This window comes from Neofelis nebulosa, chromosome 12, assembly GCF_028018385.1.
Source record: "Neofelis nebulosa isolate mNeoNeb1 chromosome 12, mNeoNeb1.pri, whole genome shotgun sequence".
Lineage (NCBI taxonomy): Eukaryota > Metazoa > Chordata > Mammalia > Carnivora > Felidae > Neofelis > Neofelis nebulosa.
In genome coordinates, this window is record NC_080793.1 from 66,275,064 (window position 1) to 66,282,374 (window position 7,311).

Genomic DNA, 7,311 nt, shown 5'->3' on the forward strand with positions numbered 1-7,311 from the left:
CATAGCCTTTTCCTTGCCTGACACTGGTTTTCACATGGATTCCACAGACTGTCAAACACTTGTCACTTATTACTCCTCACCAAGCCACTTTACTCCTAAAGAACCAAAAGCAAGGCAAAATAAGTATGTGTGTGGTAAGGCCTTCTTCTTAAATCCAATTCCACAATTTGATACCGTGAGTCCAAATCCTATCCCTCATACACAGACTGGTAATGAAGTCTACAATGTCAGCCTTTCCTTTTCCCTAGTCGCAACATAATCATCATGATAACTTCCTGTATTTGGGGTTTTGGGTAGGACACTCGGATTCTTTTATGTGGAAAGTTTCACATTTAACTTTTCTGTAGAAAAGCAGAGTTAAATCAGTGTTGAACATCTCACTGGCCTCTGGTGTTTCCCTCACTATGACGAATCCATGGATATCAGCCGGGATTCTTGGTGGCAAGCCACAGGATTGGACACAATGTTAAAAGTAAAAGGGAACTGATCAAAAGTAAAAGCCCACAGAATTGTCAGGCAGACAGGACTTGGTGCCAGGCAGCTAACAGTGCCCAGACCTGGCTTCAGAATGACCTGTGAGGAACCTCCTGCTGTCGCCACCAAATCCTGCCACATAGAACCTTTGTGGCTTGTTCGTGCGAGGCCCACCACCCCCACAGGGACACAGTCCCTGTCCCCACTCTAGGGCACCAGTGCATCTGACAACCTGTACGTTAGCTGGAAGGGCACCTGGAAAAGCACGTGTCTGGCTTATTTTGCTTCCATGACATTACTGGACACCTTGGATACCAGTGGTCTCCTACTTACAGGAAGGGGTCAGGGCCTAGGCAGCTAGAGAGAATAAAAACTCCATAATATGTATCACCTACTCTTTAGCATTCGAGAAGGTCGAGTACCATGAAACAGCCCGACTACTAATCAAGAAGAGGTAGAGAAGGGCCCTTGGCAGAGAGCCAGTGCGCAGACACCTGAGGCCGAGTTTCTCCAGTGTGGTGCGATTGACAGTGTAGGGCAGCTGCATCCATGTGGGGCGTCATGTGCGCTGGAGGGTGTTAGCAGCATCCCTGGCCTCTCCCCACTAACTGCCAGCCCAGCGGTGACAAGACTCTCTCCAGAACGTCTGGGGGGAACCCCCCCTCACCCTCCGGTGGAGAACCATTGCTCTAGCTGGGGGTTTGTTTCTGGAAAGACATCCTGGAGAGAAACACAGTTTCAGACATGTAAATTAGACTTCATAGGATCCTAATAGAACTAGATAATCTGAATCCAAAATTCTTAAGGAAAAATAAGCAATCAGGAACAGGCAGGAAAAATCTGAAAGTAAAGTGTAATGCGGTATAAAGAGATGGAACAAACACTGGCATGTGCTTTAAGGCTGCAGTGTGACCGCAGTGTGGTAGGACCAAGGGAGCTGCACACAGAGACCCCCATCTGGGTGGCGAGCCCCTCCTCATGGACCCAGCCAGAAGTCCTCAGGTCCCGCACAGGCCTGGGCAGCCTCTAATCCCGTCAGTCCCTGCTTCCCCCCTGCCAGTTTTCCCTTGGCTGGCAGAACATTCAAGGGCTTCCCCTCAGCTGGAGAGCTGGTCCCTGCTTGTCCCCTGACCTTTTCCTGGGGAGCGCTCCCAGGCTTCATCGTTGCACCTCTGCCCTGTGTACTTTCCCTGCACTGGGCTTTCACGTAGTATCTTTGTGCAGAGGGGCCACACCCTCTCCTGGACCACAGGCCTGGACGTCCCACTACCCACTGGGCATCCCCTGGAGGTCGGATGCCCATCTCAAATTAACATGTGCAAAGCCGATGCCACCAGTACCATGCCATCCCCCTAAACCCACGATCTTCCCACGTCAGTGGATGGTAACTCCATCTTTCCAGTGACTGAGACCCAATTCTGTAGTTACTCTTGATTCTTCTCTCTCTCACTCCCACATCCAAGCCATTAGATTATTCTGACCATTTCTTGCCCTCCACTCTTAGACACCGTCATCTGCCTGGCCTCCCTGCTCCTGCCCACCTTGCTGCAAGCAGCCTCAGAGATCTCTCTCCAGTGCAACATGGCATGCCGCTGTTCCAGGCATTCCAAATGCTCCGCACTTCACGCTGAGTAAAACCCAACATTCTTAAAATGGCTTTAAGGCCCCACACAATCTGGACCCCCTTTTACTCTCTGACTTCTCCTAATTTTCTCTGCAACTCCTTCACCCACCTACCACCACCACCACATGGGCCCCCAACAGTGACTCCACACATGGTATACCCCAACATCAGGGCCTTTGAACGGGCTGTCCTGAACCTCCTAGACATGCAGGCCAGTTCCCTTGTCTGCTCACAGGTCACCGTCTCCATGAGGCCTCCCTGACATTGACAATCGCACTCCACTCCTCACCCTGCACTACCTTGGCTTTTGTCCCTGACACACCACTTCTAGACACCAGGTAATCTACTTACACCTTTTGTCTATTCTTGTCTCCACTACAGGTGCCTGAAATAGTTGCAGGCATATCAAAGATGCCCAATAATTATTTTTTGAATTCATCTGTAAAGGGATTTAGTATATGATAAAAGCATTTTGATCAACAGGGAAAAGATGATGTCGGGAAATCCAGTTGGATCTCCACTTCTTTGATGAAAAGACACATTCCAAAATAAAATGTCCAACCCTCTTTCTTTACCAAATGTCAGCATCTTGAAGTCTGGGCTGGGGTTCTCTCCACAGAAGGCTCTGGCAGTTCTGCTTGGAACTGGGTGGTAGGAAGGCTGCTGCTACTCTGGGAAGAGAGCCTATTACTAAGATAAATAAAAAGCCGTTTATAGAAGCAGAACCTCCCTGATGTAGAAAGAATGTTTTTCTATTTCATTTAGAATTCCTTGCTTCCCCTTCCCCCCCCCCCCCCCCCCCCCCACGTCCCTGCCTGGGTCTGCAAGTCGAAGTCCCGGGGCCACAGCTTCCAAGAAGGCCTCTTAGTCCTTTGTGGGGAGGCCAGGGAGGAGGGAATGGGTCTTTCCCTGCCCGAGGTGGGGAGGGCCTGAGGTCCCACCCATATCACATGGAAACTTCCACAAATTCTCCATTTGGGGCCCTTCAGCCAAATGGGAGCACTTTCTATGTAAGATAGAAAACCCACGGGCACCTGGGTAGCTCAGTCAGTTAAGTGTCCAATTCTTGATTTCATCTAGGGTCATGATCTCACAGTTTATGAGATTGAGCTGAGTTGGGCTCTGTGCTCACAGCATAGAGCCTGCTTAGGATTCTGTCTCTCTCTCTCTCTCTTTCTCTGCTCCTCCACTGCTCACATTCTCTCTCTCTCAAAATAAACATTAAAAAAGAAAACCCAGAAACCAGGACACCTGGGTGGCTCAGTCAGTCTTGGTTTCAGCTCAGGGCATGATCTCACAGTTTGTGGGTTTGAGCCCTGCATCGGATTCTGTGCTGTCAGTGCAGCCCTGCTTGGGATTCTTTCTCTCCCTCTCTCTCTGCTCCTCCCCTGCTGGCTCTGTCTCTCTCTCAAAAATAAACATTTTTTTAAAAAAGAAACCCCAGAAACCACAGAAGACAAATAAAATTGACCATACAGAAACTTTAGCCAAAAATCCAGGGCACCTGCATGGCTCAGTTGGTTGTCTGACTCTTGATCTTGGTTTTGGCTCATATCATGATCTCATGGTTTGTGAGATAGAGCCCCATGTCAGGTTACACACCTAGCATGGGATTCTCTCTCTCCCTCTTTCTCTGCACCGCCCCCCCCCCCGAATAAATAAAATAAAAATTTAAAAACAAAATAACCAAAAATCTAAATAGAAATAACACTCTGGGGGAAATCATTTGCAACACATGACAAATAACTAAGTTCTAACTGTAAAAGCTCTTCTACATGAATAGAAGGCCTCCCACCCAGAGACTGATGGGCCAGTGATACAAACACTGCACACAATTAACAGGAGAAATACAAAGGACTCTGGCAAGACTTTTAAAAAATATTTAACACGGCTATGAGAAACTCAATTTTTTGTCCCATATCAATATGGTTGGAAAAGCAAAAAGGACTGACACGGCCAGATGGGTGAGGGGTGGGACACAGGCACTGTCCCACATACAGAGAGAAGGACAAGTGGTCATGTTGTAATATTTAAAATGTATACATCCCTGGGGCGCCTGGGTGGCTCAGTCGGTTAAGCATCTGACTTCAGCTCAGGTTGTGATCTTGTGGTTCATGAGTTCAAACCCCACATCAGGCTCTGCGTTGGCAGCCTGGAGCCTGCTTCAGATTCTGTGTCTCCCTGTCTCTCTGCCCCTCCCCAACTCGACCTCTGCCTCTCTCTCTCAAAAATAAAATTAAAAAAAATTTTTAAGTAAAATTAAAAAAATAAAATGTATACATCCCCCAAACAGTGTGGTAACAGAATCGCCATATGATCCAGCAATTCCACTTTTAGGTGTATCCCTGAAAGAACTGAAAGCAGGAACCCAGAGGAGTATTTGTCCACCATGTTCCCTGTGGCTCTACACAGCAGCCAAAGATGGAAACCATCCAAGGGTCCATCGACAGATCAGTGGATCAACACAGGGGTCTATCCGGACAGAGGAATATTACCAGGAATGAGGCTCTGACACCTGCTATAGCATGGACAAAACTTGAGAATATTTTGTTAAGTGAACAAAGCCAGACACAAAAAGACAAATACTGTGTGATTACACACAATATTTATAAGAGGTGCCCAGAGTAGACAAATTTATAGAGACAGAATGGAGGTTGCCAGGGGCAGGGAGGGGGCGGTCTGGGGATGGAAGTTAGTGTTTAATGGGGACAGAGTTTCACCCTGGGGAGATGAAAAAGTTCTGTGGACGGGCGGTGGTGATGGTCGCACAACACTGGGAAGGTACTTAATGCCACTGCACTGTATGCTTGAAAATGGTTAAGACGGTAAATTTTCTTATATAAATTTTCCAAAATTAAAATATTAAAAAAAATTTTACATATCCTGTTCTCCATTAACAAACATCAGTTCTTCAGAGCCACCGTTTTCCATTTCGGGTTGCACGGACCCTGCCGGAACCCTCCCACAGACACACTGGTGCCGTGAATACCCAGAATGCCCAGGGAGACTTCCTGCAGCACTGTTTCAAATAGGCGCTCACTGAAAACAGCTCGAAGGCCCCGCGGTAAAGGGACGGTTAAATAGACCAACAAATGAACAAAGAGGAACACACACCCTTACAGTTGATGCTAGGCCCTGTTATCAGGGTTTTACATCAATTCATTCATCAAATTCTCACAACCACCTAACAGAGTTGTCCAGTTTACAGATGAGGAAACAAACCCAGGAAGATGCACAGATGACGTCTGGCAGGGCCGGGCTCTGAGCAAAGGAGCCCACCAGCTATGTACCACTACTGCCTCCTGAAGGGTGTGATGTTCAGACCACAGAGCCGTCCAAACAGAAGTCAAGCTCCTCCTGCGAGCCAATCTTGAAAGTCTGTCACGTGGAAAGATCGGTGTGCGCTCTGCTCCCATGTGGGCACAGAGCCGGGGCCGTGGACGTGCGCTTACCGGAGCGCATCTGTGGAGTCAGTCTGTGCGGGGCCAGGCCCGTCAAGCTCCTAATGGTGAAGGTTTTGGAGAAGGGACCAGGTGAACATGTGGCGGGAAACCTACTTTTTGCTCTACATATTGTTTCTATTTGTTTGCATCTTTGATGTATACCAAGAAAAAAAAAATTGTATTCAGCAACACATACAGGTGGATTCAGGTTTGCCTGTTGCAAGACAGGCTTATGTCAACCGGAGCTAGGAGGGAACGGGGGTTCAGGGCCACCTGGAGCTGCACAAGGGGACACCCTCCCTGGTATTTCCCACACTTTGCTCAGCACCATGCCATTTTACAGCTTATTTAAGGGACTTCTGTTCTAGCCTTGAACATTGAGTCTTCTAGTAAAAGACAACCTGGTTGCATCCAGATGCCAGACTTACAGGGAAGATGGCCTGAGGACTGGGGTTTCCCGAGCATCCCCGGTGGGAGTAGGGTGTGGGCCATGACCCAACATCCCAATTATCCTCTCATTTATCCCCATGACTCACACTTCCTTTGAGAGCCTCTCCTTACCATACCTGATGTTCAAGTCCTGGGAGACTGAAATCAGGCGGTCGGGTGGTGGAGCCTGAAGCATCAGGCTGAGGAGGGCTGAGGTCTTAACCCAGAGGGCTTCCTTTCCTTCTGCCTTTCCCATCTCCGGGAGTATCCTCTCCAGTCCTAGGACACTCCTGCCCCCGAGGCCTGTTCTGCCAGACCTGGTGCAACAAGGGAAGACTGTTAGAACGGAAAAGAACTTTCTGGAACACGGGGCTCTTGGCAGTACTGCCAGGGCCCAACCACATGCGGTTCCGGCACCTCCCGCACCGCCCACAGACAGGAACGCCTCCTGGGCTGGGCTCCGGCAGAGGAGCCACCGCCACAGGCCGGCAGAAGGAGCACAAGGAGGCTTAAGAAAAGAGAAACCGCGGCATCCTGCACCCCCTCAGTGTGACAGCGGCGTAAAGTGGCAGAGCCGTCGGAAGTGACTCAGGGAGCTGGAGCAGGTGGCGGGACGAGCCTTTTGAGAGTTCTCCGTCTCTTCCCAGTCCTGGGGGCTGAGGAGCCAAAGCCCTGGGCTCATTTTATCTCCACCAGGGCAGTTTCACGTGCGCTGTGTGGGACAGATGGAAATCTGCGGCCGGAGAGGCTTTTACCTGCATTTCTGCGTTCTGCTTTGCATCACGCATGCGCGCGCGCGCGCGCGCGCACACGCACACACGCACACACGCGCGCACACACGCCGGTCTTGTTGCTATCACCAGCCCTTCCCAGGCCCGGCTCCCAAGCGTGGGCTGCTCCGGCAGGTCCTCTGCACCCGTGCTCCGACACCAGATCCCCACCCGTCATCCTGGCAGGAGGCTCTCAGCTACTAGTGCTGGTCCTGGGAACGTCTAGTTTTACCGGAGTTTCCTTCCGCCCCCAGGCTCGGCTGATGGCCGCCTCCTTTTTTCACACCCTCTGGACTGGAACAGAAATGCCTTATTAGCCGATCAATCTCCCAGACAGCACCAAAGGGTGGGAAAAGATCTATAAACCCCCCGCCTATGAATAGCCCGGATCCGCCTCTCCTCCCATTCCACCCTGTAAACCCTCAGGGCCCAGCCAGGGAAGGCCCAGGTCATTGTCCTCAGGACAGTGGCCTGGGGCGGGGGCCATGAGTTCATGCCCTCCCCGCTGAGCTTGGCCTCGGGCACCACCCTGGGAGGTCCAGACAGCCCTTTACACCCACACCTCCCTCAG

General features: G+C 50.4%; 1 long non-coding RNA gene across 1 annotated transcript; it reads right to left on the bottom strand.

Annotated features, from left to right (window-relative positions):
• Positions 1–66: 66 nt before the first annotated feature.
• LOC131491951 (uncharacterized) lies at positions 67–7,311 on the bottom strand. The gene is made up of 3 exons (XR_009251734.1): positions 6,108–7,311; positions 5,378–5,600; positions 67–2,788 (listed from the first exon to the last, which is right to left on the bottom strand). It is a non-coding gene; the product is annotated as an uncharacterized LOC131491951 (long non-coding RNA).